We start from the raw sequence: 9,630 nt of genomic DNA on the forward strand, positions 1-9,630 counted from the left end.
GCTTCAGCTCAGGTTTGGTACATTCCCCATAAATCAATACACACTACACAGTGGTGAGTATTCATGGGTGCCAAGGGAAGTCAGGCTTCCCCAGAAATGTTTAACAAAAAAAAAAATAAACAAACATACAATTATTTCTCATTCGTTTCTATCCGTGTTTCATAATAGCATCCGAGCGAGGCAAACCGTGTCCCTCTGTCTTAGCCCATGTACAGTGCCCCTCGGAAAGTATTCAGACTCCTTGACTTTTTACGTTATTCTAAAATTAATACAATATTTTTTACTCAGCAATCTACACACAATATCCCATAATGAAAACGCAAAAACAAGTTTATAGATTTTTTTGCAAAAAATAAATAAAAAAAATGTATTCAGACCCTTCGCTATGAGAATCGCAATTTAGCGCAGGTGCATCCTGTTTCCATTGATCATCCTTGAGATGTTTCTACAACTTGATTGGAGTCCACCTGTGGTAAATTCAATTGATAGAACATGGTTTGGAAAGGCACACACCTGTCTACATAAGGTCCCACAGTTGACAGTGCACGTCAGAGCAAAAATCAAGCCATGAGGTCTAAGGAATTGTCCGTAGAGCTCCGAGACAGGATTGTGGCGAGGCACAGATCTGGGGAAGGGTACCACAAAATGTCTGCAGCACTGAATGTCCCCAAGAACGCTGTGGCTCCATCATTCATAAATGGAAGAAGTTTGTATCCCCAAGACTTCCTAGAGCTGGCCGCCTGGCCAAACTGAGCAATCGAAGGAGAAGGGCCATGGTCAGGGAGGTGACCAAGAACCCGATGGTCACTCTGACAGAGCTTCAGAGTTCCCCTGTGGAGATGGGAGAACCTTCCAGAAGGACAACCATCTCTGCAGCACCCCACCAATCAGGCCTTTATGGTAGATTTTTCAGAAGGAAGCCACTCCTCAGTAAAAGGCACATAAGAGCATGCTTGGAGTTTGCCAAAAGGCACTTAAAGACTCTCAGACCATGAGAAACAAGATTCTCTGGTCTGATGAAACCAAGATTGATCTCTTTGGCCTGAATTCCAAGCATCACATCTGGAGGAAACCTGGCACCATCCCTATGGTGAAGCATGGTGGTGGCAGCATCATGCTACTTTTCAGCTGCAGGGACTGGGAGACTAGTCAGGATTGAGGCAAAGATGAACGGAGCAAAGTACAGTGAGATCCTTGAATGAAACCTGCTCCAGAGCACTGAGGACCTCAGACTGACGCAAAGGTTCATCTTCCAACAGGACAACGACCCTAAATACACAGCCAAGACAACACAGGAGGAACTTCGGGACAAATCTCTGAATGTCCTTGAGTGGCCCAGCCAGATCCCGAACTTGAACCCGATCGAACATCTCTGGAGAGGCCTGAAAATAGCTGTGCAGCGATGCTCCCCATCCAACCTGACAGAGCTTGAGAGGATCTGCGGAGAAGAATGGGAGAAACTCTCCACATACAGGTGTGCCAAGCTTTTAGTGTCATACGCAAGAAGACTCGAGGCTGTAATCGCTGCCAAAGGGGCTTCAACAAAGTACAGAGTAAAGGGTCTGAATACCTGTCAAACTCTTTTTGACCATACAGCATTATATACATGGGCTGTACATACTAAGACAGAGGGGCGCTGTTTCGCTTGCTCGGATGCTTTCTCGAGTGAAATTGATGAGTCTTGCTGTCTTGGTCAAAATTATCCATATATTCAAAGACGATCTATCAGATCTCAGAATTTCTACTGGGGTAGCTGGGGTAGCCAATCAGATTTCATGGGGGACTGTGGCCACCCTGGGCCACCCCCTGGACATGCCATTGCCACAGTTAGAAGGTCAGAGTTTGTGAGCCTGTGTCCCAGGGACAGAGAGTGACTGTGATTTTATTTATATACGGTGCATTCGGAAAGTATTCAGACCCCTCAACTTTTTCTAGAACTCCATCTCTTGTTGATGTCTCTTTCTCTCTTCATATTTCTCTCTCACAAAAGTAACAAAACCAGAGTTTAAAGGTCCCTAACAGTCATTCTGATTCCCATGTAAGATAGCCTTTTGAGTGACTAAAATGTCACTCATAATATTTTTTGGGGATAGAAATACAAAAAAGAATTGTTAAAGTACTTTTTCTTTCATGTCTAACTACAAGAAGTTTGAAAAGTGGGGAGCTTATGTTCATGAGCTAGCCTTGACTGACAGCTCTTTGAAACACCTATGTCATGAAATTTGAATGCAGTGAGAAGTGTTTCAGTAAAATCATCTCAAGCAAATTTGGTGATACACAAAGCAACTCAAACAACATTGAAATAGCATGTTTTATACATCTTCCGTTTAGCATGTGTCATGTGATGTAGCATGTGTCATGTGATGCAGTTCACAGTAGCACTGATGGATGTGTTGACATGACAAGCATGTGACGACCTGAAACTCAATGGTCGAACACCTCCTTGAAGAGGGCATGGAAACGGGATTCAGAGGACAGTTCAGAACTTTGAGCGGTCCACAGGGCTGTGCCCCAATCCAGAGCTTTGCCTGTGAGTAGGGAGATGTCGAAGTCCACCCTGTCTTTGTCAGAGGTGAAGTCAGCAGGGTGATGGTCTATGTACATGTTACATTGCATGAGAAATCCTTGACATTTCCCTGGGGAGCCGTCGTATTTATTAGGCATGGATATGGAGAGAGATGAACGAGAGGAGGCTGTGGCACCTGATATCGGTGAAGCAGGAATGGACTGGCGAAGGAGGTTGCAGAGTTCATCGATTCGTTCCTCCTGTCGGGTTAGACGTAGCTGCAGCTCACTGAATCCATCTGTAGTTTTTGGTGAGGTATTCTATAATAAGTATGATGGGAGACAGAGTGCTGGTTTCAAGCATAGGACGCAGCAGGTGTTTGTTTAGAAAAGGACCACAGGAGGAGGCAGGTAGCAGGTTCCAGGGACAGGCAGAAGGTCATACACGGGGAATCCAAAAAGGTAACAGTACAGGCAGGGAAAAAGGCTAATAACGTAGTCCGGGAGATCAGGCAAGAGGTTGATGACAGGAAATCTGATAGGCAAAAGTACAGGCAGGGAATAGGCAAAAAACGTTGTTAGTGAGGAGGGCCAAAAACTACGATACACAGGAGGACTAATATAGAAATAAACAGAGCTCCGAATAGAATGTGTATCAAAACAAACAATACCTCACAATGATGGGCTGCAAAGAACTGAACTAAATGTTGTGTGAACAGGTGATCAGAATTCAGGTGATTGGGATCTAGGGTGAGCTGCGTTCATGGGACCTATGTGTTTGAGATTGTGAGCTGGAAAGTGGGCTGAAAAGTGATCTGCGTTTAGGGGATCTATGTGTTTGAGAGTGTGAGTTGGAAGCAGACGTTACACATAGCCTGCATGCTTAACAGACATGTCACCCATTGAGCATGTTTGGGATGCTCTGGATCAACATGTACCACATTGTGTTCCCGCCAATATCCAGCAACTTTGCACAGCCATTGAAGAGAAGTGGGACAACACTCCACAGGCCCCAATCAACAGCCTGATCAACTCTATGTGAAGGAGATGCGTCGCACTGCATGAGGCAAATGGCGGTCGTGCCAGATACTGATGGGTTTTCTGATCCAAGACACTAATATCCTTCATCTCCCTGACAATCCCACCCACAGTGATCAATTGACAGGCCAAACTGTTAAGAATGTGGCCAGGATACAACATGACAAAGAGTGTCACGTTGGTATAAAGGATTTTAGAGACAGGTGCAGGAATACATTACATTTACATTACATTTGTCATTTAGCAGACGCTCTTATCCAGAGCGACTTACAAATTGGTGCATTCACCTTATGATATCCAGTGGAACAACCACTTTACAATAGTGCATCTAAATCTTTTAAGGGGGGGGTTAGAAGGATTACTTTATCCTATCCTAGGTATTCCTTAAAGAGGTGGGGTTTCAGGTGTCTCCGGAAGGTGGTGATTGACTCCGCTGTCCTGGCGTCGTGAGGGAGCTTGTTCCACCATTGGGGTGCCAGAGCAGCGAACAGTTTTGACTGGGCTGAGCGGGAACTGTGCTTCCTCAGAGGTAGGGGGGGCCAGCAGGCCAGAGGTGGATGAACGCAGTGCCCTTGTTTGGGTGTAGGGCCTGATCAGAGCCTGAAGGTATGGAGGTGCCATTCCCTTCACAGCTCCGTAGGCAATCACCATGGTCTTGTAGCGGATGCGAGCTTCAACTGGAAGCCAGTGGAGAGAGCGGAGGAGCGGGGTGACGTGAGAGAACTTGGGAAGGTTGAACACCAGACGGGCTGCGGCGTTCTGGATGAGTTGTAGGGGTTTAATGGCACAGGCAGGGAGCCCAGACAACAGCGAGTTGCAGTAATCCAGACGGGAGATGACAAGTGCCTGGATTAGGACCTGCGCCGCTTCCTGTGTGAGGCAGGGTCGTACTCTGCGAATGTTGTAGAGCATGAACCTACAGGATCGGGTCACCGCCTTGATGTTAGTGGAGAACGACAGGGTGTTGTCCAGGATCACGCCAAGGTTCTTAGCACTCTGGGAGGAGGACACAAGGGAGTTGTCAACCGTGATGGCGAGATCATGGAACGGGCAGTCCTTCCCCGGGAGGAAGAGCAGCTCCGTCTTGCCGAGGTTCAGCTTGAGGTGGTGATCCGTCATCCACACTGATATGTCTGACAGACATGCAGAGATGCGATTCGCCGCCTGGTTATCAGAAGGGGGAAAGGAGAAGATTAATTGTGTGTCGTCTGCATAGCAATGATAGGAGAGACCATGTGAGGATATGACAGAGCCAAGTGACTTGGTGTATAGCGAGAATAGGAGAGGGCCTAGAACTGAGCCCTGGGGGACACCAGTGGTGAGAGCGCATGGTGCGGAGACAGATTCTTGCCACGCCACCTGGTAGGAGCGACCTGTCAGGTAGGACGCAATCCAAGTGTGGGCCGCGCCGGAGATGCCCAACTCGGAGAGGGTGGAGAGGAGGATCTGATGGTTCACAGTATCAAAGGCAGCAGATAGGTCTAGAAGGATGAGAGCAGAGGAGAGAGAGTTAGCTTTAGCAGTGCGGAGAGCCTCCGTGACACAGAGAAGAGCAGTCTCAGTTGAATGCCCAGTCTTGAAACCTGACTGATTAGGATCAAGAAGGTCATTCTGAGAGAGATAGCAGGAGAGCTGGCCAAGGACGGCACGTTCAAGAGTTTTGGAGAGAAAAGAAAGAAGGGATACTGGTCTGTAGTTGTTGACATCGGAGGGATCGAGTGTAGGTTTTTTCAGAAGGGGTGCAACTCTCGCTCTCTTGAAGACGGAAGGGACGTAGCCAGCGGTCAAGGATGAGTTGATGAGCGAGGTGAGGTAGGGGAGAAGGTCTCCGGAAATGGTCTGGAGAAGAGAGGAGGGGATAGGGTCAAGTGGGCAGGTTGTTGGGCGGCCGGCCGTCACAAGACGCGAGATTTCATCTGGAGAGAGAGGGGAGAAAGAGGTCAAAGCACAGGGTAGGGCAGTGTGAGCAGGACCAGCGGTGTCGTTTGACTTAGCAAACGAGGATCGGATATCGTCAACCTTCTTTTCAAAATGGTTGACGAAGTCATCCGCAGAGAGGGAGGAGGGGGGGAGGGGGAGGAGGATTCAGGAGGGAGGAGAAGGTAGCAAAGAGCTTCCTAGGGTTAGAGGCAGATGCTTGGAATTTAGAGTGGTAGAAAGTGGCTTTAGCAGCAGAGACAGAAGAGGAGAATGTAGAGAGGAGGGAGTGAAAGGATGCCAGGTCCGCAGGGAGGCGAGTTTTCCTCCATTTCCGCTCGGCTGCCCGGAGCCCTGTTCTGTGAGCTCGTAGTGAGTCGTCAAGCCACGGAGCAGGAGGGGAGGACCGAGCCGGCCTGGAGGATAGGGGACAGAGAAAATCAAAGGATGCAGAAAGGGAGGAGAGGAGGGTTGAGGAGGCAGAATCAGGAGATAGGTTGGAGAAGGTTTGAGCAGAGGGAAGAGATCATAGGATGGAAGAGGAGAGAGTAGCGGGAGAGAGAGAGCGAAGGTTGGGACGGCGCAATACCATCCGAGTAGGGGCAGAGTGAGAAGTGTTGGATGAGAGCAAGAGGGAAAAGGATACAAGGTAGTGGTCGGAGATTTGGAGGGGAGTTGCAATGAGATTAGTGGAAGAACAGCATCTAGTAAAGATGAGGTCAAGCGTATTGCCTGCCTTGTGAGTAAGGGGGGAAGGTGAGAGGGTGAGGTCAAAAGAGGAGAGGAGTGGAAAGAAGGAGGCAGAGAGGAATGAGTCAAAGGTAGACGTGGGGAGGTTAAAGTCACCCAGAACTGTGAGAGGTGAGCCATCTTCAGGAAAGGAACTTATCAAGGCGTCAAGCTCATTGATGAACTCTCCAAGGGAACCTGGAGGGCGATAAATGATAAGGATGTTAAGCTTGAAAGGGCTGGTAACTGTGACAGCATGGAATTCAAATGAGGAGATAGACAGATGGGTCAGGGGAGAAAGAGAGAATGTCCACTCGGGAGAGATGAGGATTCCAGTGCCACCACCCCGCTGGCTCGATGCTCTAGGGGTATGCGAGAACACGTGGGCAGACGAGGAGAGAGCAGTAGGAGTAGCAGTGTTATCTGTGGTAATCCATGTTTCCGTCAGCGCCAGGAAGTCTAGGGACTGGAGGGTAGCATAGGCTGAGATGAACTCAGCCTTGTTGGCTGCAGACCGGCAGTTCCAGATGCTGCCGGAGACCTGGAACTCCACGTGGGTCGTGCGCCCTGGGACCACCAGGTTAGAGTGGCAGCGGCCACGCGGTGTGAAGCGTTTGTATGGCCTGTGCAGAGGGGAGAGAACAGGGATAGACAGACACATAGTTGACAAGCTACAGAAGTCTTGTTTCTTGTATTATTGTCTCTTGTGTCTTTAGAGAACTGTTTCACTTTGATATCCTTTTTCTTCTGTCCTGATTTTCTCTTTCTTTTCTTCTGTTAACTAGATATTCTTTGTTGTTCTTCGTTAGCTAGCTAGCTTCTTCCAAAAGAGTCCCTAGCAACTGCTTAGCAACTGGTAAACAATTCAGCTAGCTAAGATAAAATTGTAGTTATGAAAAATAGTTATTTTTCAAAAGCCTATCTTCTTTGTTTGTTGCTTGTTTTTTCTCCTCTTCAGTCTTGCAGTTTTCTTTTGCTTTTTCCGATGTACTTCACTCTAAAAACCATGTAAATTTCAATATTTGTAGGAGCTAGAATACACAATAGGGTTTTTTAATACACCCAAAACAAACAGGTAAACAAAAACACTGGGCTGTACCCAAACAAAAGAGCGAGGGTAAACCTCGTTGAACGACACGATACCCGTAATACACAATATAAATAGCTCGCAGTATAACAGCTGCAACAATGCATAGGTACTCACACCACCAACGGACATGGGAACAATAATCGACAGGACACTGGTAAACCACACTTATACAATTACGAATCACTGGGAATAGGGGCCAGGTGTGGATAATGAAAGTCCTGGAGGGATCTGTGACAATGAGGAAATTAAATCGAAAATGGGAGGAATAATATATACCCCAAAAGGATTCTAATTAGAATTTTGTACTTGGTAGATTAAGAAAAAACATAGTTAAATTACAAATTAAGTTTTCATCTTTGTTTGTCAGAAATAATGCGATCACAGTCATGTAGTACAGTTACAAATCTGAACTTCGATTGAGCTTTTATCAATTTTATTTCTCAATATGGCAGTGTTATCTGGTAGGGCATTGCACAAAAACTGTCAACTTGAAAATGCAAACTTTTTGCATTTAAATTTGGTCATTGATTATGTTGTCATCAAAATAATATTATTATCATTAAATCGTCAAATTCATCAAATACAGTATATCGATCAATTGCGGCCCTGAATCTGCAATAGAAATAATGAAATGTAGGTCCAGTAATACGGGTCATATATGAACAGTTTGGGCTAGAGCAGGAGTCTCCAAACTTTTCTTTCATAAAGTCATACAAAATAAATAGTCACGAGCTACACATATACAGCCTCTAAATTTATAGGCAAAATTTGATGATTTGTTTTGGCTCTGTTGTTTGAAGTGTTTTAAAGGTTTTAAATTAACTTGTCTCAGCAGCATACTCTACATAATGGATACAAAGAGGTTAGAAATTGCTTATTTGGTCAACATTACTTACCAAGCCAAGCAGAGCTGTTTTATTGAGATACAAATATCCAGTGCTTTTTCATTTGGTGCCTACTGACACCGCTTGGCTAGATTGTAAATATGGAGCATATGGGGCTCAGCCGGGACTGTTACTTTTGTAACTGAATGAAACCATTTTAACAATATGATTTAACCTTGTTGAAGTTGGGAAAATAGATGGCAAAAATGTAGTATGATGTTAAATGCCTGTAAACAGCTTGGGGGGGAAATATTTCCCTGATTTAATCATGTAATAATGGACCTACTGATTATTTCTCAGTATCTATTTGCGAGCTACTCATTGACAGACGGCGAGCTACAGGAACGTTTGGTAGGCTGATGGAAGGCTACTCAGAATCAGAGTCTGCGCTACAGAGAAGCCTAATCAGACAAACCGGTGCTCATCATGGTTCTGATGGTCAAAGTGAAATGACAGAATGAATTTGCTTGTGGTGCCCGCAGCTCAAATGATATGTAACAACACCATTGGACCAACACCATCGGACATGAAACAACGATACAAACTTAAGAACAGCACAACAAAATAGATAAACATTTCTTTTGCAGGTGCATTTTTATTTTATACAGCAGTGTGGCAACTAGTGCATTCTAACTGCACAGAACCAAAACAAGCAAAACTTTCCAGAGCTCAAAACCAGTCATCTTGAGTCGATGGGGGAGGACAAATGAAATCTGGTAATTATCATATATAAAATGGACATACAGTGCCTTCAGAAAGTAGTAACACCCCTAGACTTTTTCCACATTTGGTTTTTACAGCCTGAATTCAAAATGTATTAAATTGTGATTTGTTCCATCACTGGTCTACACGCAATACCCCATAATGTCAAAGTGGAATTATTACAAAAACTCAGCAAAAAACGAAACATCCCTTGTAAAAATCCAAATAACTTCACAGATCTTCATTGTAAAGGGTTTAAACACTGAGGACACTAATGAGGCCTTTCTACTGACTCTGAAAAACACCAAAAGAAAGATGCCTAGGGTCCCTGCTCATCTGCATGAACGTGCCTCAGGCATACTGCAAGGAGGCATGAGGACTGCAGATGTGGCCAGGGCAATAAATTGCAATGTCCGTACTGTGAGACGACTAAGACAGCGCTACAGGGAGACAGGATGGACAGCTGATCGTGTAATAACACCTGCACAGGATCAGTACATCTGAACATCACACCTACGGGACAGGTACAGGATGGCAACAACTGCCCGAGTTACACCAGGAATGCACAATCCCTCCATCGGTGCTCAGACTGTCCGCAATTGACTGGGAGAGGCTGGACTGAGGCCTTGTAGGCCTGTTGTAAGGCAGGTCCTCACCAGGGTGAGGGCTAGGGCTAGGGCCATTCCCCCCAGAAATGTACCTTGGTGGAAGAGTGGGGTAACATCTCAAATCAAATCAAAGTTTATTCGTCACGTGCGCCGAATA

The sequence above is a fragment of the Salmo salar genome, chromosome ssa14, assembly GCF_905237065.1.
Source record: "Salmo salar chromosome ssa14, Ssal_v3.1, whole genome shotgun sequence".
Taxonomy (NCBI): domain Eukaryota; kingdom Metazoa; phylum Chordata; class Actinopteri; order Salmoniformes; family Salmonidae; genus Salmo; species Salmo salar.